Genomic DNA, 24,450 nt, shown 5'->3' with positions numbered 1-24,450 from the left:
TCCAACATAGATGAAACTATGCTAAGAAAAATAAGCCAGCCATAAAAACCAAACTCTGTATGATTTCACCTATATTAGAAAGTCACTTACAAAAAGAAAGCAGAAAGGTGCTTACCCAGGGATGGTGGGGCAACATTGTAGAGCTGTTTAATGGCTATAGAATTTCAGGTTTATAAAATGAGGAGTTCTGGAGGTTGATTCCATAACAATGTGCAAATCATGATTGGACTACACACTTGAAGTGCTTAAGATGGTGAATTTTGTGTTACGTGTATTTTACTATAATTTTTTAAATATTTTAAATTCTCAAAGAAAGGGTAAAATTATTGCATAGGTTTAATAACTATTTATTATGTGCTTCTTATAATGATTTGCCCATTATCTATTGGATTTGTTTACTTTTCTTATTGTTTCATAAGGAATGTCTGATAATTAAAGAAATTTTTCTGGAAGGACATAGTGGCTCACATCTGTAATCCCAGCTACTTGGGAGGCAAAGATTGGGAGGGTCATGGTTCAAGGCTGGCTGAGGTAAAAAGTTAGTAAGACAAGACTTCATCTCAACAAGTAAACCAGGTGTGGTGGTAAGCACCTGTTATCCCAGCTACAAGAGACAGGAGGATGTGGTCTGAGGTCAGCCGCTGGCAAAAACATGAGCACTTATCCAAAAAATAAGTAAACCCAAAAAGGGCTGGGAGCAATGGCTCAAATAGTAGAGAGCCTGCCCAGCAAGCACAAGGCTTTAAATGCCAGTACTACCAAAAATAAAATAATTAAAAGAAAAAATTCAAGTGGAAAAATTTTCTTCCGATTTGTGGTACATCATTTTACTTTGGGTTTGAAATATGTTAACAATAGAAAGGTTTTAAGTTTTTACCTCATGAAATTGGTCTCTTTTCCTCTATATCATCTGAGTTTTATCTCATGTCTACAAACATCTTCCTTTTGAAAATTCTAAAACAACCCACTTATATTTTCTTCTATTACCTTTGTGGTTTAAATTTTTAAGCTTTTGATTTTTTTTTGAACCACATGGATTTACATGAGCTATTATAGTCCGATTGATTCTCTTCCAAAAGGCAAAGAACTTCCTGCAATAGTTTTTGTGAACATATCTTTTCCCACGAGTTAAGGAAACCATCTTTATTCCACTACAAATTCACAGGTGCGTTTCAGTTTATATCTTGACTCATGATTCTGTTCTGCTGAACTCCTTATATCTTTTTTACTATAGCAAAACTTTATAGTTTCTAGCTGTTATGTCAAGATTTTTTTATATTTGTCTATCTTTACACAAATACAATTGCAGGTAACTTGTGAAGTGCAGAGTGAAGAGAAGCTTGAGTGAAGAGAAGCTTAAGAAATTTATTAAATTTATTGATTACATTAGTATAAATCTGTTTATAATAATACATGTTCTCATTTAGGGATATGACATGCAGTTCCATTAAGTCAAGTGGTTTATTTTTTTAAATTCTTCCTACAATAATGTTTTCTTCTTATAGTTCTGATTATTTCTTATTATGTTTGTTTCTATGCATTTTATAGAGCATCACTATTGGGAATGTATTTTTAATGAAACATATTTGCTAATTAGTTATTGCTTTCATCCAGACTTTATTGATATTTATCATTCTCTTTATGTATCTTAGAAGCTTTATTAAATTTCAGTAAAAAAATTGAAAACTAGATGGGGAGTAAATATATATTAAAAAGATTTTCAGATCTAAAGATATACACATATTTTCAGGTTGAAACACCCACTAATTGCTGAATTAGGATCAATTTTTTAAAATAATAATACCCAGAATCATCTTTGGTAAGGAAAACTGCAGCTAGGAGTGGTGGCAAACACCTGTGGTTTCAAAATTAGGAAGGTTATGGTAGGAGGACCATGGATTCGAGGCAAGTCTGAGGCCAGCTTGGGCTATATAACGAAGTCCTGCCTCACAGAAAAAAAATACTAACTAATAAAAAAAAGAAAAGGAAAAAATTTACTGAAAGTTCCAGAAAAGAATAAAGAAATCTCACCCAAGAAACAAGGGTCATGCTGACATCACCCCTCCTCATCAGCAAGAATTGGGCTGGAAGATGATGGTAGATGCTCAGACTTCTGAGAGGAAATGACTATGAGTCACAATCAGGAATGAGGGCCAAATATAGACGTTTTCTGACATGTAAGGATGGAAACCGTTGCTCTCCAGTGCACCCAGGGGTGCAATAAAAATAGATACAGGATTTGTACTTAGAGATACCCTATCATACACTACTTCTCCCTGCCAAGCTCAACTTAAACCAAAGCACAGGAGCTTAAAATGCACAAACTTAACAATGATGAAGAGAATAGGAAATAGAATGAATACACAAAAGACTTAAAATATTTCTGGCAGGATAAAATTGATGGAAGAAAAACAGACACAACAGAGCAGAAGAATGGCAAGATAAGACATGCTTTTTATGTGACATGGAGATCAGTCATATTAACACACTTTCCCCTCCTTGAATAGGCTAGGGAATTAAAGGTCCCCATTAGGACCAAGGAGAAGAGTGAGACACAGGGCTGGAAACATGGAACACCAGACAATCTGTGGGAAAAAGAGTACATTCCCTCACAGTCGCTGTGAGTAGAACCCAGACAACTATACGCTTCCAGAAAGAGATGGGAGGCCGCTGAGCTCCCTAGCTCAGGTAAACACCCCTGTGAAGTGGCAGTCCATAGAGTGCTTCAGCATCACTGACACTCAGATCCCCAATCAGCTTGTCAATGCCTTGCCTGTAATATCATCAGATATTTGAAATAAGCTTTCAACATAAAGGAAGGAGATATTCTTTCTTTTTTGCCATCCGGCAATATTGAAGATTGAACTCATGACTTCAAGTTTACGAGGCAAATGCTCTACCCATTTGAGTCCTGCTGCCAGTCCTTTTGATTTTAGTTTGTTTTTCACATAGGATATTGCACTTTGGCCTGGGCTGGCCTTGAACCTTTGCCTCCAGAGTCGCTTGGATTATAGACATGCACTACCATATCCACCCAGGAAAAAGACCAACTTCTTAAAGAAGTTGAGAAAAGAGAGAAGCAAAGACCAGTGAGGAAAGAAATAAATAGAAGGATCATGACCTTTAAAATCCTCAACTGATAATGCTCAGAAGTTCTTAAGATCAGAATATTCTGTAAGTTTTCTAATATAAAGGAGATAAAGTCAAGGAAATGTCCTTAAAAGACAAAAATGAATAGTATAAAGGGAGAAAAAGACACAAAGACATTCAAATCAGGACACCCAACATCCCTCTAATGTATGCTCCATCAAGGAAGAAAAGGGAAAAAAAAGGGGAAGGGCTAGAAAGGTAACTCAGCAGTAAAGTGCTTGCCTAGCATGTACAAGACACTTGGGTTCCATCTCTAGCACCACAAAAATCAATTAATTAAATTTTAAAAGTAAGAGGAAATAATTAAAGAAATAGCCAAAGAAATTTTTTCTCAAAGTAAAGACATAGCTTTGAGTTTGAAAGTCCAGAGTGTATCCTTTGCTAGTAATGCAAGGATGTCCCTACATCCAATTACAAAATTTCCCCATACTAGGAAGGAAATGCTGACTAAAATGAATAAATTAAGAAAATATTTAAGATATTAAGGTTACTACCAAGGTATAGATAAAATAATTTTTAAAAAGAGTTCCTTCTGAGGAGTGTGAAGGTGTCAGGGAGAAATGGTTCAAGGTACTGTTTTAATTGTCGTAACAATTTACATAATTCTTTTTTTTTTTTTGCAGGTTTGAACTCAGGGCCTACATCTTGAGCCACTCCACCAGCTCCTTTTTTGTGATGAGTTTTTTTTCAAGATAGGATCTTGTGAACTATTTGCCCGAGCTGGCTTCGAACTGTGTCCTCCTGATCTCTGCTTCCTGAGTAGCTAGGATTATAAGTGTGAGCCACTGGTGCCCAGTTTACATTATTATTCTTAAAATTCTAACATATATTACTTTAACAAAATGATTTAAATGTTTTTTAAATTAAAAAACACAATCTTAAAGTAATGGCTGTCAGAGAACTAGAGAGCAGGCTGGCCCCAGGGGAATGTAAACACTGAAGTCTATAGAAAGATTTTCAAGGAGAAAGTAGATTTAATGCAGGGGATATCATGATTAGGAGAATGGGTATTCTTGTGATGTGTGTAGACATACAGTAAAAAGATTCAAAAAAATGAAAAGGAAACTAGAAATGTAAGAAACACAGAAGCTAAGCAAGGAAGACATAATCCATACTTAAGTAAACTAATATATGCATTGAAGGACTAAGGTAGAGTCAAAAATTAATATAACGTAAACCTGAACTTGATACATGCACCATACTGTCTTGACACAATTTTTATTTAAGAGTAAATGAATATTACTCATTTCTTCCGTGAGTAATGTACCAGTATAAATACTGGGGGAAATTCTGGTTTTAGAGTCAGCCCACAGAACAAAACAACCCCTGACTAAAAGTGTAGAGGGCACAGTGAGGTTAAGTGGAATATTGCAACACTGTGAGGAATGAAAGAGGAAAGTTCACAGAACACTTGGCCCTTGGCCCTGAATTAAGCACACTCTGTGATGTGTAGCATGACATTTCTTTTTAGCAAGCAAGCTTCCACTGGAGCCATGCCCCCAGAGCTTTTTGCTTTTGGTTTGTTTTTAGATATGGTGTCATGCTTTTCTGTTTCTCTTACCTCTGCCTCCCAAGTAGCTGGGATTACAGACATGTGCCACCTACACAAGACATTTCTACAGTCTCCTCCTCATCCAATAGCAGTTTTCATTCTGCTTGTAAGCAGTATCAACAACCGCTAACAGCTGATCACCAGGATGTCAATAACTGATCTACTGCCATTACTACCATTGGTGTTTGCATGCTGGAAGCATGAAGGATGCAAAAATGGTAAACATGGTTCCTGTTTCTTTCAAAGTGAAATGGGAGAGAGAAAGAGGCATGTGTGCATGATGAGGTGAGGACAAAGAAACTGGGACCTTGAGAACCACGTGGGGAAGTTTAGGGCCCATTCACTGACATGGGACTGAGCAAAGAGTTAGAGATTGAAAGGTTTAGCATAGGGGATCAGAGTCTGGTGAAGCCCAGTTACCTAGGGGCCCAAAGTAGTAATCCATAAAACAAGACAAGACTTTTTAATGCACATGGATTTTCCCAGGTTTCCCACGCCCTGTTCTAAAAAGGGTGTCAAGTCAGCATAATTAAAATTGTGCTCTGTAGCATGCAAATTAGGGAAAAAACTAGTATTACAATGTTTGACAAAGAAGCAAATTATTTTAGTAGCCCTTGCCATTTATGACAGAATTTTCAGTCACTATCATGTAATTATCCCTATTAGTTATTATTTTCTTGATGCATACATTAGAGTTTAAACCATTAATGATTGATTTTTCATAAGTTTGATTAATGTTTTCAAAAATCTCTGTGAGATGCTTCTACCATTCTCTCCTTGGCAGACATTTTGAAAAGTATAAAAACATCAGAGATAGAGCAGGGAGATTACCACAGAAAAAGACAAGAGAGATGTCCAGGAAGTTGGAAAAATAACAAAGAGGTAGTAAGATCAGTGTGGGCTGGCTTCTGGGGGAAAATTAGGTAGTGAATGGAGTATAATGAGAGATAATTAGGCAAAAACCTTTTGATAGTAATAGAGAGTAATAGGATCTTAATCAATAATAAAAACATTGATGAAAATAATAACTTTTCATGTACCATGTATTAGCATAAATGCTTTACTTGGGTCGAATCATTTTATTCTTATAATAATCTTGTGATGAACGTGTCATTATGACTCCTTTTTTATAGATTAAATAATTCATGCACTGTTAGGAATTGGCAGAGCCACTTTTAACTCAGACAATCTGGTTCTGGACTCTTCCTTTTAGAAACTTACACTGTGAAGTTCTTTGGGGAATGACGAAAGTCTTAAATTGCCATCAGATTTACTTTTCTCAGACTGCTATTTCTCTGAATTGAAATAGCATAGAGAGTCAGGAAATAAGGAGTCTTTGGGCTACACAAGGATAAGATGGTGAGGTTGAGAAGTTATAGGAAGATCGATGGAATCCAGAGTTATTTTACAAAACAATTATATAGGATTTCATGGTGACTAAAATCAGATGAAAGGAATGAGTCAACGATGACTCAAAAAAATAAGCTTCTGCAATCAGAAAATGATGGCAACATTGACATGAGTGGAAATGAACAAGTGGGTGAATTTGTGGGTGGAAGGTGATGGTGAATTTAGCTTTAGCAATCCAAGGAGAAAGTTTCAATAAGCATTCAGAAATACTGCAACACTACCAAGAAGAGGGAAAAATGAAAAAGATTTCAGAAAGAGTAGCATAGGTGACACAGGTGACATTTTACTTTTTATTTTCTCTTTAGAGGGTGATAGTTCATTGAATGTTTTAAACCCTGCTTCATGCCACAGAGAATTTGAGGCATCTTACACTAAAATGAATAAGAGGTTCATTAATATTAATGATTAAATCAATTATTAAATTAATTTCTTAAGCTTCCATCTTCCTCTTATTTTTCTTTTTATGTCGATTATAATTTATTTATTATTGTTGTGCTAGGTGTGGGTACATGTAGCATTTATAAATGTTCTTACAATGTCTCAAATATGTCATACTTTAATCACCCCTCTCCAACTGCTTTCTTTCATCCCTCCATTCCTGGAATAGTTTCAACAGGTATCATTTTTGCATCTACATTCATTTGTATATATTAGTCTCACTTCCCCCCTCCAACTAGTGCCACCCTCCCTCCTGCCTCCCAAATCTGTTCCGCCCTCTTGTTCTCCCATTTTGTAAAAGATAAAAGATAAAAAAGAATAACATTTTTGCTTGTTTGAAATAAAGATAGCTACACAGGGAATTTCCTTGTGTTGTTTCCATGCATGTGTATATCACAACTCCAGTTGGTTCATCTCTTCCAGTCCTCTTCCCTTCTCCCTAGCCTCCTTCCCATGGTGGCCTCGGCCACTTTAAGATTTCTATATTCATTCCTGTACAGTGAGCACATCAACCACATTAAAGTTTTTGGTTTCTGTTCCTTGCCCTGTCCCTCCTGTGAGTGGCCTCCCCTTAGTGTGACCTGGTATCCCATGATATTGCTGCATTTGTTTTAGGTCTATAATCTGCATATGAGAGAGAACATGTGGCTTTTGACCTTCTGAGCCTAACTTCACTTAAGATGATGTTCTCCAGTTCCATCCATTTACCTACAAATGACAAATTTTCATTATTCTTTGTTTCCCGCAAGCCGTGTGGGTACACTGCATGAACCTGACTAAGAACAGTGGGGAATGAGAAATAAAACACACACAGACATACTGACAGAAAACAGAAAACAGAAAGCTGGGATCGGGAGAACTACATGTTCCTGGTGGGAAACATGAGCACCTACCTGAGACACAGTGTTTATTTTATAGGTTAGTACAAGGAAAAGACTAAGGTAAAAATCAAGCTTCAACAATTCTTTGATACAAGGTAAAAGAAATGAGGTTAAGTGAGCTAATTTTCCTAAAGCTATAGAAGCTTAATTACAACACATCTAGTCTGGAATCATCAAGGCATGCAGGACACCTTATCTAAGGTATTGATTAATCTGGCATCAGGGAGTCTCCAAATAGTTCTGGTACTTTATCTAATTTTGCATCAGGAGGCTGGTATGCAGACAGAGCAAGTTGTTTTCTTCAAGGAGATGCGGGAACAAAGGTCAAGACACCAGGTGCTGGGGAGAATGAGAGTAGAAGAGAATGTGCAAGCTCCTACCATGGAGAAACTGTTTAAGCTCCATTATTTCCCAGTCCAGAGTTCATGCCTGGTTTCCAACACTTTGTGACTGAGTAAAATTCCATTGTGTATAAATACCACATTTTCTTATTCCATTCATCAGTAGTGGGGCATCTTGGCTATTGTGAATAGTGCTGCAATAAACATGGGTGTGCAGGTGCATTTGTAATAACCTGACTCACATTCCTGCAGGTATTTCCCTAGGAGTGGGATTGCTGGATCATATGGCAGATCTATGTTTAGTTTTTTGAGGAGCCTCCATATTATTTTCCGTAGTGGTTGTACTAGTTTACATTCCCACCAGAAGTGTATGAGGGTTCCTTTCTCCCTGCATCCTCGCCAATATTTGTTGGAGAAGGTATTTTTGATGATAGCTATTCTAAAAGGAGTAAGGTGGAATCTTAGTATGGTTTTGATTTGCATTTCCTTTATGGCCAGGGATGGTAACCATTTTTCATGTGTTTTTTAGCCATTTGGACTTTTTCCTTTGAAAAAGTTCTGTTTAGTTCAATTGCCCACTTCTTTATTAGGTCATTGGTTTTTTAGGAGTTTAGAGTTCCCTGTATGTTCTGGTTATCAGTCCCTTGTCTGACATATAGCTAGCAAAGATTTTCTCCCATTCTGTGGGTGGCCTCTTTAATTAGAGACCATTTCTTTTGCTGTGCAGAAGCTTTTTGATTTCATGTAGTCCCATTTGTCAATTCTTTCTCTTAGTTGCTGAGCCACTTGAGTTCTACTGAGGAAGTTCTTGCCTATGCCTGTTGCTTCCAGGTATTCCCTGCTCTTTCCTATACCGACTTCAAGGTTTCAGGTCTGATATTAAGGTCCTTAATACTTACTTGTACAGGGTGACAAACATGGATCTAGTTTCAGTTTTCTGCAGGCAGACATCCTGTTTTCCAGCAACATTTGTTGAAGAGGCTGTCTTTTCTCCATTTTATGTTTTTTGGCACCTTTATCAAAAACTAGGTGAGCACATCTGCATGGATTCAAATGTGGGTCCTCTATTCTGTTCCACTGGTCTTCATATCTGTTTTTGTGCCAGTGCCATGCTGTTTTTATTGCTACGGCTCTGTAGTATAGTTTGAAGCTGGGTATTGCAATACCTCCAGCATTGCTCTTTTTGCTGAATATTGCCTTGGCTATTCATGGTATCTTGTGTTTCCAAATGAACTTTAGGGTAGATTTTCAATGTCTGTGATGAATGTCGTTGGGATTTTGATGGGAATTGCATTGAGCATGTAGATTGCTTTTGGTAATGTAGCCATTTTTACTATGTTGATTCTGCCAATCCATGAGCATGGGAGATCTCTCCACTTTCTGTTGTCTTCTTCAATTTCTTTCTTCAATGGTTTATAGCTTTTCCTTGTGGAGGTCATTCACATCCTTTGCTAGGTTTATTCTTAGGTATTTGATTTTTTTTTTTGAGGCTATTGTAAATGGAATTGTTTTTCCTATATTCTTTCTCAATCTGTTCATTGTTGGTGTATAGAAAGGGTATTGATTTTTGTAAGTTGATTTTGTATCCTGCTACTTTGCTGAAGCTGTTTATGGTGTCTAGGAGTTTTGGGGTGGAGTTTTTTTGGGGTCTTTTAGGTATAAGATCATATTATCCACAAATAGGGATAGTTTGACTATTTCTTTACCTTTTGTATATGTATTCATTTTATTTCTTCTTCCTGCCTTATTTGGCTAGGAATTCCAAGATTATGTGGAATAGGAGTAAGGAGAGTGGGCACCATTGTCTCGCTCCTAACTTTAGGGGAAATGGTTTCAGGTTTTCTCCATTAAGTATGATGTTAGCCGTAGGTTTGTCATATATAGCCTTTATACTATTGAGGTACATTCCTTCTATTCCTAGTTTTCTTAGAGCTTTTTTCACAAAATGGTGTTGAATCTTATCAAAGGCTTTTTCTGCATCTACTGAAATAATCAAGTGGTTTTTGTCTTTGCTTTTCTATTAATGTGCTATATTACATTTATTGATTTGCCTATGTTGAACTGTTCTTGCATCCCAGTCAGATGAAGATGACTTGGTTGTTGTGAATGATCTTTCCAATATGTTGTTGGATTCAGTTTGCTATTATTTTATTGAGGATTTTTGCATCAATGTTCATTAAGGAGATTCGTCTTTTTTGGATGTGTCCTTGTCTGGTTTTGGGATGAGTGTAATACTGGCTTCAAAAAAATGAGTTAAGCAGTGTTCCTTCCCTTTCTATTTCATGGAAAAGCTTAATGAGTGTTGACATTAGTTTTTCTTTAAAGGTCTGGTAGAATTCAGCAGAGAATCTGTTAAGTCCTGAACTTTTCTTTTGGGGGAGATTTTTTTGCTGCTTCAATTTCATTGCATGTTATAGATTTATTTAGGTGATTAATATCCTTTAGGTTCAGTTTTGGTTGGTCATATGTATCCAGAAATCTGCCCATTTCCTCTAGATTTTCCAATTTATTTGAATATATGTTCTCAAAGTAGTGCCTGATAATTCCTTGTATATCTTTGGTGTTTCTTGTTATCTCCTCTGTTTCATTTCTGGTTTTACTAATTTGGATCTTTTCCCTCCTCATGTTAGTCAGATTTTCCAGGAGTTTGTCAATTTTCTTTATTTTTTTCAAATAACCAGCTTTTTGTTGTTTCATTGATCTTTGTATGATTTTTTGGTCTCTATTTCATTCATTTCAGTCCTCATTTTTATTATTTCTCTCTTTCTGCTTGTTTTGGGTTTAGTTTGTTCACCATCTTCTTCTTCTCTAAATAAAATAACTTCATTTTTTTTCTTGGGCCTTTCTCCTAGGTCCAACCTTTGTTGATCAAATGATATTCACTTTTAATGAAAATTTTTTATCGTTCTCCAAATTGGAGAGGTTTCCTGTTATGATTTATTTTGTATATAATGTTTGTTGTGTTGTACTCTATTGATTATTGGAAGTCCAAATGATAAAAATCATGTAGTAGTATTTGAAATTCATGATTAATTAATATGTCTACATATATATTTCCCTGAATGTATTTTATTCTTTTGTTCATCCTATGCCTACCTATTAAAATATCTTGACAATGGTTATTTTTTATTTTTTTTGACAATACTGGGGTTTGAACTTAGGGCTTTGGGCTTGCTAGGCAAGCCCAAATGATGAGATATGTCTCTAGCACTTTATGCTCAGGTTTTTTTTTTTTCTTTTTGAGATAGGGTCTTGCTTTTTGCCTAGGCCTTCCTGGACAATGGTCCTCATATTTACACTTTCCATAGTAGCTATGGTGACAGGCACACCACTATACCCTGCTATTGGTTGAGATGGGGGGGTCTCAAAAACTTTTTGCCTTGGCTGGCCTTGTACCTTGATACCCCCAATCTCTGCCTTGTGAGTAGCCAGGATTACAGGCATGAGACTTAAGTGCCCAGCTGATTTTAAATCAGAGTTTTGAAAGTAGTTTCCCTCTTCCAATATCTAAGAAACTAATTGCATAAGTGTATCTTTGACTTAAATAGTAGTAATTGTAATAAACATATGAAGTAAGAAAATTTAGTGGATGGAATTATGTAATAATTTTCAGTCCTTTTCAGTTAAATTTTAGTTTAAGTATATATTAAATTGGAAATTGTTATTTTACCTTTTGCTAGGATAAGTACTGAGCTGGTATTAAGATTTTTGGGGGTCTTGTCCATTTACTGCCACTGACAACCTTTGTATACATAAGCGAGTCTATTTTTACCTGCAATATGAAGAATGTTGCATTTCAGTAGTGGCAGTCACAATGTATTTTAGGAAACCATTGAGGGTCTATTATCTTGATGAGTAAAGAATGAATCAGTAATAGGGAAGTTAAAAGAGGAACAGCTAGGAGCTCCAGACTAAAACTGGGTATGGAGTATTTGAGAATGCTCGAACATCTTTTCAGCATTTTAAATCTAAGGCTATTATCCTGGAAAAGGTTTATGGTCTTTTTTGTTTTGTTTTTTGTTTTTTGATATGGTCTCATGGTCTTTAATTCTCCTACCTCAACCTCTGAAGTAGCTGCAATGACAGGTGTGCCTGACCAGGCCTGGCTAAATTTACTTTCAATCTATGATTAATAAATTTAATAAAATATGTAAAAATACACAAAAGAACAATTTACGTTATCAAAATAACTGCCTGATGAGATACTATAGCTGTACAGACCTAGAGTCATGAACACCTCCACACTCATGCTCAGTGCCATAGCACACTCCAGTGAGACCCTTACTCCATAGTTCTCTCCTTACCAAAGCCAGTCCTTAAGCTCTGGAAGAGGTAGCTCCTTCTTCAAATGCATACATATCTTACACAAATATCACAATTAAGCAGGAAAACTTGATACCACCAAAGGAACACAATAAATTCCACTGGCCTCAGAGAAATGGAGATCCATGAATTGCCTGTTAAAGAATTCAAAATAGTTGTACCAAAGAGGTTCAGCAACCTACAAGAGAACACAGGTGAATAACAAAATCAGAAATCACATAAAACAAAATAAATAGGTCACTAATGAGACAGAAAACATAAAAAGATTATGCAGAAATTTCATAGCTGAACAATACATTAAGTAAACTTAAAAATGCAATAGAAAGGAGCTTCAACAAGGCAGATTGCTTGAACTTATCTAGTCAGGGGAAAAAGAATCTATAGGACCCCAGTGTGGTAATTTCAGAAGGAGAAAAGAAATAGGGACAAAAATCTGATTTAAAAATATACTGACTAAATGCTTTTCAAGAACAGACATCTAAGTACATGATACTTAAAGATTTCTGATCAGGTTTAATCTAAAGAAGATTTCACCAAGACATACTGTAGTAAAACCTTCAAATATATATATAGTAGATAAAAAAGACAAAAGGAATCAATACCACCACAGCAAATAACCAAACCACAAAGGAAGACAACCTCAGAAAAGACAAAGGAACTACAAGGTAGTTAGAAAAACAACAAAATGGGTATATAGTAAGTCTTTACCTATCAAGAATTACTTTAAATGAATTAAATTCTCCAACCAAAAGACATAGAGTGGATGAATGAATTTTTAAAAAGCAAAACCAAAAACCAGGACCGTGGGTGGGTGTTTAGTTCAGTAGCAGAGCATTTGCCTAGGATGCGCTAGGCCCTAGATATGATCCCCAGTACCTAAAAGAAACCAACTGACCACCACCCCTAAAAAAAAAACCCACAGTTATAAGATACCTTCAAAGGACTTGTTTTAGCTTTAAGGACACACATAGACTGAAAATGAAGGGTGAAAAAAGATATTCCATGCAAATGGTAGCTAAAAAACAATAGGGGTGGCTATACTATCATTCTATCATTAGACAAAGAGATTTTATGTCAAATACTGCAAAAAGAGACAAAGTAATTCTAAAAAGATAAAGGCGCCAATTCATCAAGAAGCCATAACAATTATACATATACATACCCAACTTTAGGGCACTTAAATATACATGCAAATATTAATATATCTGAAGGAAGAAATAAACAGTGATACAATAATAATAGGGGACTTCAGTTCCCCATATTAACAATGCACAAATCATTTGAACAGAAAAATCAGTAAGAAAACATTGGGTTTGAACTATACTTTGGACCAAATGGAGCTATTGAACATACATAGAACATTGGATCCAAAAGCAATAGAATATACATTATTTTCAAGCATATATAGAACATTTTTCCAAGATATATAATATGTTAGGTCACCAAATAAGTCTTAACAAATTTAAATAGATGTTTTATCGAGCATCTTTTCTGACTACAATAGTATAAAAATAGAAATCAATAATAGAAGATAAACTATAAATTTCTCAAACATATAAAAATTAAAAAACATTCCTGAAAAACTAGTTAGACATAGGTAAAATCAAAAGGGAAATAAACAGTATCTCGAAACAACTGAAAATGGGAAAACAACTTGCCAAAATTTGTATAATGCAGCAAAAGCAGTTCTTAGGGAGGAAATTTATTATGATGAATACTTACATCAAGAAAAATAAACATCTTACATTAACAACCTAACTTTATACCTCAAGGAATTAGAAAAGAAAATCAAAATCCAAGTTAGTAGAAGAAGAACATAACAGAGATTACAATAGAAATATATGAAATAGAGACTAGAAAAACAACAAAAAAGATCAATGAAAGTAAGTACTTTTTTTTTAAAGATAGAAGAAATTGACAAGCTGTTAATTAAACTAATTAAGAAAAGAGAGGCCATTCAAACAAATAAACACAGAAATGAAGGAGTGACATTATAACTGATACCACAGAAATACAAAAGATCCTTAGAAAACTATGAACAAACATTTACCCAAAAACTGTATAACCTAGAAAACAAAGATAAATTCCCAGACATAAATTTACTAAGACTGAATAATGAAGAAATACAAAATTATAATGTACCAATAATGAATGAAGAGATTAAATTAGCTATCAAAAATCTCCCAACAAAAAAAATCTAAGATCAAATTCAGTAGTGAATTCTACCAAACATTTGAAGAGGTGTTAAGAACAACCTTTCTCAAATTCTTCCGAAAAATGAAGAGGGGAGTCAGGTGTGATGATGTAAACTTAGAATCCCAGTATTAAGGAGGCTAAGGTCGGAGAATTGCAAGTCCAAGGCCAGCACGGACTACATAGTGAGATCCTGCCTCAAAAAAATAAAAATATTTCTTTAAAGATTGAAGAGGAGGGGCCATTCCCAACTCACTTTACAAAGTGAGAATTACCCTGATCTCAAATTCAGATAAGTATACTACACAAAAAGAATTGCAAACTAATGTCCATGGTGAACATAGAGGCAAATCCTCAATTACTAGTAAACCAAATTCAACAGTACATTCAAAGTGCACCATACCACAATCAAGTGGGATTTATACCTGTGATGCATAGATGGTTCTATGACCTGGATCTGCAAGGTCCACATAGGATTGCCTATGTGAGACTGCTGAGTTTATGATAACTGCTCATTATATAACTTATTATATGTGTACTTACTGTGCAAGTTTTTAAAAAAATATATGCATGGAAAAAAATTGAAAAGAAAAATGTACAAATCCTTGTACAATAAACACACTAACAGAAAATAAGCATGAGAAAAGGAAAAAAATGAAAGGGCTGGGGGCATGGCTCAAGTGGTAGAGTCCTTGCCTAACAAGTGCAAGGCCCTGAGTTCAAACCCCAGTAGGAGAAAAAATAATAAAAACAAAAATAACTGAGACTAGAAGGGGGACAATTTGGGAAGAGGAATGAGACCAGTTGGAAGTGGTATGGAATAAGAGAGGATGACAGTGGGCTGGATGTGATCAAAGTACATTATATAAATTACAAAAATGTCATAATGAAACCCATTGTTTTGTACAACAAATATAAGCTAATAAAAAACCAAGAAAAATTGAAAAAAAAAGAAAAACGCTAATATATTAACAGTGGATTCAAGTATTGACATTAAAATGTGGCTAACAAATCACACAGATAACTCCTATAGGCATTTAGAGGATTAAGGTTTACTTCTAACTGTGGTGGTCTAGGAGTTCTTGGACTTTGAAAACTAAATGGGATTTTATGCAATGGAGAGGAAGGCATGGAGCAGAAGTAGAAGAAAGATAAACTGAGCATTGGTGTGGAAGAAGGAAAGTTAAAGGCTTTGCTACCAGCATTGGTTTTAAGGACAGAAATGACCCTCCCATTATCATTTCCCCAAGCCACTAAATAAGCCTGCTGATTGGAGAAAGGTTTGCATACCATAGCAGTGATAGATAATGAGGTTGGGCCAAAACAGCAGCCTTGAGTGTACAACTAAGTAGTTTGTACTTGCTTCTGCAGGTACATGGGGAAGCATTTGAGTGAGGATAAATGAGATCGGGGTAGGCAGGAATGGGCAGGATAAACTGGAGGACATAGAGATGGAAGGAACTGGCATGGCCCTGCTGAAAGACAAAGAAGGCTCCTTCTATGCTGTAGGGTCATTAGCCCCCAGCACTTCTTCCATTCACACTGCGTAATATGACATCCTTTCCCCTCCAAAAGAGGAGGCAAAGTAGGGATTTTGTGTTGAGGCCGAAATTAGGAAGTTGATAGATGACAGTAGGAAGTAGAAACTCCCCAAAATGAGTTTTCTGTCAATATTTATTTCCTGTCTGGGAAAGTCTTAGGACCAGACTTTTATCAGCAATAGAAGATGGTTAGTATACTCAAATGTAAAGATGGGGTGGACACACAGAAGAAATCACCAGTATCACGGCTATTTGAACTACAGGGCAATTAAGTACAAACTTAATTTGTGTCTGTTTTAAAGGTATCTGTATTAGGAGATGCTACACAAAACAGTTCCTTCCACAGATGTTAGCTATGTGTTGCCAGTTTACTGTGTCCCAAGAGAACCACAAGCATCAAAGTAGCTACAGTTCTGTCCCCTATTTTTGTTCCTTATTCAGTGAGCACGAATGTTCAATTCAAGCAAACCTAGACATTTTCAGCTGCTGTTGTCAGATATATTGACCTTGTGGCAGACTAGCTCACCTAAAAATAAAGCTTTCACAACAGAATCCTCTGCCTTTGCCATCGTAATCTCCCTGCTTCTCTCTTCCAAGGGTTGCTAATAGAAAGAATACGGCCCTTTTTCTACCTTTGTGCTCCATCTTGCTCCAGCATTTATCAAACTTCTGCGCCCTAAATAACTTCCTAAGAGCAAAGTCATAGAAGAAGCAAGAACAAAAATATGGTATTTACCCAGCTGCACTCAGTTCTCGATGATACTTCTCACAGAAATGTGAGACAATGTCCACACAACTGAATACAAGCTCTCTGCTATAAGATTCACCTCATTTTCCAGAAATAGGTTTTGTTGGTTGTTTTTTGTTGGTTGGTCATATAGTGTTTGTGCTTTTGTTTCTGTTTTTAGTTTTTAGACTTCATGGGCAAGGCTTAGTCTAGGTAATTTTATAAATAGGCAATTATTATTTTTACCAATTCCTCCTTCATTAGATCTTTTGCTATAACTCTTCTCTGCTCCTTTTGACAACTATCTAGGGCCTTCTCTAGAAAAGTTCGATCTGTGGACAAGACTTTATCTCAGTAAGTAAAAAAAATAGTGCATTAAAAAATAGTATAGATTTAATTTTACTTGAAGTTTTCTCTTTATCTGTAGATTGAAAAACTCTTTTTCCTCTTTGGGGCATTGACTATGTTAGGGAGTCTTGGTTTTGCTCAAGGTCTCTGACCACGTGTTTATCATCTGGAGCTTTCTCCTGCTATGAGGGTTAGCTGAATTGCATGAAGGAGATAAAAACTATTTTGAATTACATCAAACTCATCGTGGAATGAAAAATATTGAATGGCCTTAAACACTGTCAGATCCACCTCCCTAATTTCACAGCTTGAGGAAAGTGAAGGACTTGCACTTAATGTGATAACTCAGTTCAGTTGTTTCCATCTGTGCTTCCTAGAATCTGTCCCCTACAGTGGATTGAATGATAGTCCCCTCAAAAAGGCATGCCTACATCGTGACCCCCACAGCCTGCAAATATAACGTAATTTGCAAAAGGAACTAAATTAACAATCTTAAAATGAGATCACTCTGGATTATGGGGGGGCCAGCATTAAATCCAGTGACAAATGTCTTTTTAAGCTACAGAAGAGAAGACACAGGCAGAAGAGAAGACCTTGTGAACACCAAGGCAAAGACTGGAGTGATACAGCCACAAGGAATGCCTGGAGCCACCAGAAACTAGGAAGAGACAAGGAAAGATTCTTCTCTGGATCCTTCAAAGAAACATGATCTGCCAACACCTTTACTTCAGACTTCTGGCCTCCAAGACTCTGATGGGGGCTGAATTTCTCTTGTCTTAAGCCTCCTGGTTTGTGGTATTTAAGAAATTAGTACAGCTGCTGCTCAGAAAAATATGAATAAATTGGGGATTTTGTATGTTTGATTTAAAGCAATGGACTCTCTTATGATATTTATCAGATATCATTCAGTAGTTAAGGGTTTGGCTATAGTATCATTGTCTGAGTTCAAATCCCTAGTTCAAATCTTCAGCAAAAGCTTAACCCCTCTGGGTCTTCAATTCCTTATCTAAAACACATAAACTAGGTACCCAGATATGGTGGAACACACCTATAATCCCAGCACTTTGGAGAGAGAGGCAGGAGGATTACACGTTCAAGACCAGCTGACTAAAAAAAAACCCAGATAAATAAAACACATAGAATGAAAGCAGGGCCATGAGAAGAATGAATAAATGAGATAATACTTAGAACACTGGCTAGAACACCCAAAGTAACCCTTAAATGCTGGCCACCATTATTATTTTTATTATATTTGAGCAAAAAAACAACTACGCCCACAAGCAGAGTGTCCTACTCAATTTCTCATTGTAGTGCTTTTATCATCTTTAAGGGGATTTAGGCCCTAAGTATAAAAACTATCCTTTCAGAATTTTGAGGGCAACTTAGAACTGCAAAGCTTTCATCTCACTGATGAGTCATTTAGTTTCTTAATCATCATTACTAAATTATTCCATCAAATATTGAATTGATGGGTTGTACTGCCATCTCAGAAAATGATTGCCCTGGAAATCCTGACATCTTGCACAGTGAAGTGATGTATCTTATTATCAGCATATCTTTATGAAATTAAGTACTAATCTTCATAAGTGAACAATATATATGATAAATTGTTTTTATGGATGGCTAAAGACTGGGGCAAAGTGTAAGTTTTGATCATCACAAAGGTATGATATTTTTAGGTGTGTTCCAACACCAGAGTGCAGTAACTCTTCTTAATATGATAGAAAATGTTTTCTATATGTGATTACAAATCCCAGTGAATCTTGGTTGGACAGAGATTTTTATATGACCAATCATCGGCTAATGACAGACAACCATTCACAAAGGGGACAGTGAAATTGAGCTCTTTGTGTTTCTTTACTTTTCCTTTTTTATTCCTTTGTAATCAGAATTAATCAGAATTTCCTTGATAAATTATCACTGATCTCCTCTTCCACTGGAGGCCTCCTCCATGTCTCTAGTGATCCCTGAGAAGTTCACCCATTTTGCAAGTATCCAACACCAACATCAGTGGGCAGCAGAAAATGGACCTTGCCATCACTGCCATTAAAGGTGTGGATTGAGGATGTGCTCGTGTGGTGTTGATGAGAGCAGACCTTGACCTCCGCAAGAGGACTGGAGAACTCACTGAGGATGAGGTGGAACGCGTGATCACCATTATGCAGAGTCCCCATCACTTTAAGATCCCAGACTGGTTCTTGAACAGACAGAAGGTTGTAAAGGATGGAAAATACAGCCAGGTTCTGGCCAATGGTCTGGCCAACAAGCTCTGTGAAGACCTGAAGCAACTGCAGATTAAGACCCACCTCTGGGACCTTCCTGTCGGAGGCTGGCACATCAAGACCACTGGCCATCATGGTTGCACAGTGGACGTGTCAAAGAAGAAATGAGTCTGGGCCTTTCTGTTAATAAATATTTATATAACTAAAAATTATCACTGATCATAAATGAATAACAAGTATGTGAGTAACATTTATTTAGTTTTGTGTGTATAGAAAAAGGGAAAGAATTGTACAATAAACACATACATATTAACTACCTAGATGTTACAATTGTTAACAAGTTACTATGTTCATCATATTTTCATCTATTTTTTATGTTTGTAAAAATTTTTATTATGATATATTCATTATACAGGGAAGGACTCATAGTGACAATTCCGATTAGGTTTATATTGTACATTGGTTAGATCATCCCCAGTCTCTCTCCCCCTCAACCCACTCCCCATCCCATTTACAGCAATTGCAAGAGATTACTTTGCTCTATTTCCTATAAGTATATGAAGTCAATCATATACCCTCATCTTAATCTCCATTCATCCTCCCCCTACCACTAGAAACCCCCATACACACACACTCACACTGTGCCTATTTTACAGTCCTGTCTTTCATTATTAATATTTAAGTTGATGTTCCAGGGTGTCTCAGTGTACGCCCACTGTGGGTGTGCTTTATCTTTGTCCATTCAACCCCTTTTCCAACAGCTTTTAATACACATCCTTGTATCCCCTACCTTCACAGATAGTTTACGTTATTTTATGTTTTATATTATTACTGATGCAGGTATCAATGCTGCCCTGAACATTTCAGCATGATTGTGTACCTAGTTTTAAAACAGGCTCTATCTGTTTTAGATTTTGTTGGGGCTTCAAAGATACAAAAATCTCACAGGATTCGGGGAGTTTGGGAATGTGAAGAAATTGAATAGTTTTAGAAAGTTTAAGTAAGTAAAAAATAATTCTATTAAATTCTTTTGCAGTGATCTTCTGGATATCTTGGAGCTATTATAAGAGGTCTGTGAATCCATAGGTAAGCCAAACTTTGTTTATAGATGGGAAAAAAATCACACATAGATATATACACATAAAATTTATATGTTAGGCTGTCATTGCTAATCTAATAATATAAATACATTTAAAGGTGTGACTGAATGTGTAGCAGTTCTTGTCATCTTGTAGCTTGTGATTTGATGGTTGGTTACCAAAACACAGTGACTGTCACGGAATATTAACAGAAATATTTTCTCCTTTGAAAGAAGACACAACTTCTACAACTTTAGAAATGACCACTTTAAAGAGAACCAGAGCGCTATAGACAAAGAGAATTTTGGCTACCTACAATGAGGAAAAGGTGGAAACCCAGCAACCCTGCCACCTGCCTGATGTTCTGCATCCTCGGCATGAAAGTGTGCTGTCAGTGAGCTGCCTCAACAGAGAGAGTACACAGCTATTTAAGCTTCAGGTCTAGGTTGAAGTCTACAACACTAAAAAGGCTTTTCTCTAACCTTTAATCCTGTGATAGAAGTTGGACTAAATTGTAGGAGCACAGCACAAATCCCAAAATGTTGGTATTCATGGAGAAAATTAAACTATATTAATATTAATTCAACAAGAGAGACATGAGACTGATGTTTGACTATAATTACATTTCGTATAGAGGAAAATACAGTTGTTCTGAATCTCTCTCCTTTTTTTTTTGATGCATTTTTTTGAAAGATGTTTGCCTCTGCCTGCAGGGGATGCTTCTACTACCTTAAAATGGTCTTTTTTTTTTTTCAATATTAGTACTGAACAGAATTTAATATTTTTTACTAATAGAATGTATTTTTATGTGCAACATTTTTTATTTTCTCCTTTTGTTTTATGATTTTTACATTTACTTACATGTGTATATATTTTTAAATGGTCTTGGTGGTAAATCAGCAATATACAGAAAAGACACCATTTAATTTTTCTAAAGTTAAAGATATTATATAAAGATGAAAGTGTAGTTGCTCAAGTGACTGCGTTGTAGGTTTAGATGGTCTTGCCTAAATCCTTAGCTCTGCCATTTGATAGCCTGTTAATCCCTACAGTACACTTCTTTTGAAGATTGTATTAATAACAGTCTTTGCCTTACAATACTGTTATGAAAATTCAATAAGATAATGCATATGAAGTGTTTCCGTATACATGATGAGGAAATATTCAATTAAATAAACATTCAATTTATTATTCAATTTATTATTGAATGTTTATTATTTTTATTATTTTAGAAGGCAGGTCTGCTTTTAAATTGACTAAAAATTGAATTCTTGGCAGAATTATTTTTAAAATGAAGTCTGCTTGTATGGATGTTATTTTATTAAAAATTTCAGCATTGAAGGGTATCTTGCTTATTTGGTTTATCTTGATTTTTTCTAAAAATAACATTGCTCAAAACTGGATATTCTGATGGTGGTTTAATTTAATGTGGCTAAAGTGAAGGCGTGATTACACCCATCTTACAAATTTTGGGCTAAAATTATTTTGCCCTTACCAATAAGATAGAACTTTGGGAGATCCATTAATGGACCAATTATCTGAATGATGAGGAAAACTTAGAACTATCTAAAGAGACTGTGGTTAGGCAAAAGCCGCTTGGTGCTGCAATTTCCACATTTGAAGGTCAACCAATCCACAGATCATAGTTGTTAATGAAGATGAATTCACTCTAATCTGGCAGGAAAGAATAGCTTCTTCCAGAAGCTTCCTAGAGAACCCAATATAATGTTCACTGCCCGTCAAATAGTTCAACAGAATACACAAGGTGGAATGCTAAATACAGCCCGGTCAAGCATCCAGCAAAGAAGTAGATACCTACCCACGATCATTTAGCCCGTATGGAGCTTGTTTAAACAAATCGTGGGTTGTTGTGATGTCACAAGGCCATAAAAGGACCTTATAAGAAAAATATGTGAATGCATTATAAGGGTATAGTTTAAGCTATGTGGGTTTTTTGTTTGTTTTTGCTTTTGCGGTACAGGGGCTTGAACTCAGGGTCTACACCTTGAGCCACTCTGCCATCTCTTTTCATATTAGGTTTTTTCCAGATAGGGTTTTGTGAACTTTTTGCCCGGGCGGCTTTGAACTTTGATCCTTCTGAGCTCTGCCTCCTGCGTAGCTAGGATTACAGAAGTGAGCCACAGGTGCCCGGCTGTTTTCCTTTTCATAAGGCATCCTGGAGAAATTCCTGTATGCAGCTAGAATAGAAACAGTGTTATTTTCCTAAGCGGTTACATGTTTCTGTGTCAGAACACTGTGGAGCGGCTGTTCTGGTTTTCTTTTCCACTCTGACTGAAGAAGCTGTAGTGAGTGGGCTTTGGGGCCGCCATTGTCTGCCTGCACCCTTCCCATCAGCAGCTCCAGGCCGTGCACCTGTCTCGTGGGTGGAGTCACGAGGCTGGCTCTGTGAATGACAGTGACTGGAGTCCACATGCTCAGCATTTCACTGCTACTGCAAGACACTAATAGCTCCTCCTCTCTGTCACAGCCACAGGCAGTCAATGTGACAATGGCTGCGCCATTAGCATAGAAGCCAGAGAGCAAACCTGAAAGAGAAATTAAAGCACTGTTGTCATAAGCGTCTGAGATTTAGCAATCGTTTTTACCGTCACAAAACCTGCTGTGCCACAATTAATGTATGTACGGCTAACTGCACAGCCCATCAACGGAAGGACGGTCCGTCGTTATGCTTTGCACTTCGTTCTAATTTCTTGATCGTTTTGCCTCACCTTTGTTTGTCTTTTATCGTTCAGCACAGTCTAACGTGTCCAATTTTGCCATTATTTCATGCATTCGTGAAAGCCACCTTTGAGAAGAGATAAGAAATAAGTAATGATAAAATAATGGATTTCTCTAAACCCTGGGGAAACACATCCGTGTGGGCTGGTTGTACAAGATAAACAGATTTTGAGCACAGATTTTGCTCTGGAAATTCTCTTCCGAAGAGAAGGAATAGTTGTGTAAGACAAGTAGCTGCATTTCTAGAGAGACACGCTAGAGGGCGCGTGGAGTTTGGAGTACAGTAATAAACACCTCTGACCAGTGTGGGTACAGAGAAAGAATATATTCTCCAAGAATTTTGGTGGGAGTTTTTATATGCCTGTTTACTCATATTTTTAGAAATTCGTGTTGATTGAATTTCCTTTTATGCAAAGTTGACCCTAATAAAACTGAATTTAAAAATTTGTTATTATTAGCCTCCAGTGGTGGCCACACCTGTAATCCCAGTATTTAGGAGGCTGAGGTAGGAGGATTAGGAGGTGGAGGCCAGCCCACGGTACCTATCAAGTTCTAGACCAGCCTTATCCACATAAAGAGACCCTGCTCCCTTCCCCCGTCTCCCCAAAAAAGTATGATTTCACCCTATCAGCTTTATCATAAAACTTCAGAATCTAATGTAATCTTAACAATACATGGAGTTAACAGTTCACACAGGCTTTTTTTTTAAGTGCTAAAAATCAAATCCAAAGCCTGGTGCATGCTAGTCCACTGAGCTTCTACCACTGAGCTACATCCTCAATGCCTAGAAGTGTCTTTCAGTCCAGAATCCTACCCAAACTTGCTCAATGTTCATTAATTTGAATGACCGCTTCCCTCAAAACTAGTAATTCCTGACGTCCACTTCCAGAGAGGGGCCTGCTAAGTGGCAGGTTGTTAACCTGGCCACCTAAGTGAGGTAAAATGTTCATGGCTTACCTGTCCAGACAGAATTATGTTACTAACTGGCTTACAACTTCAACATGAAAGAGGACAACAGGGTAAGTGTGAGAGCAGCTCTAGGGCTAAGGGGATTCCAGGTGACAGTCATATAGGAAGCCATGAGCACACAAACCAATTAATCCATCACCCAACACAACAGCTCCACTCTATGTAGAATTGCTATTTGTATAGCAAGTTACATACCATTAAATATGGATAAATTTGGTAATTTATATCCCCAATGAGAATATTCTCATCTAGAGACGAGGATAACATTTCTAGAATTGTTGTACATTATGAGCTACTTTGTGGCCTTTTTACATCTTTGGGAATGGGAATTAAGTGAAGGGTCAAAATGCATTTAATAATCTCTAAACATTCTTTCAGTCAACAGTATATCCTTCTTTTTTTGGAGGAGGGTAATATAAGATAGTTGAAAGAACACCAAGAGTCAATTAAATCTGGATATTGATCTAAATTTTACATTTTTCAACTGCAGAGTGGGAGTACACATTACAAGGATTATAGAGGAGCCTTAAGTCTCAT

The 24,450-nt window shown here is 36.5% G+C and overlaps 1 long non-coding RNA gene across 1 annotated transcript; it reads left to right on the top strand.

Moving 5' to 3' along the window:
- The first annotated feature begins 3,779 nt into the window (after positions 1 to 3,779).
- On the top strand, positions 3,780 to 20,752 carry LOC141417299 (uncharacterized). The gene is made up of 3 exons (XR_012441821.1): positions 3,780 to 4,920; positions 20,163 to 20,212; positions 20,439 to 20,752. It is a non-coding gene; the product is annotated as an uncharacterized lncRNA (long non-coding RNA).
- Positions 20,753 to 24,450: the final 3,698 nt, after the last annotated feature.

This window comes from Castor canadensis, chromosome 15 (assembly GCF_047511655.1).
Source record: "Castor canadensis chromosome 15, mCasCan1.hap1v2, whole genome shotgun sequence".
In the NCBI taxonomy this organism is placed as follows: domain Eukaryota; kingdom Metazoa; phylum Chordata; class Mammalia; order Rodentia; family Castoridae; genus Castor; species Castor canadensis.
Note: the sequence above shows the minus strand (reverse complement) of the source record. Positions and strands in the feature narration are given on the sequence as shown.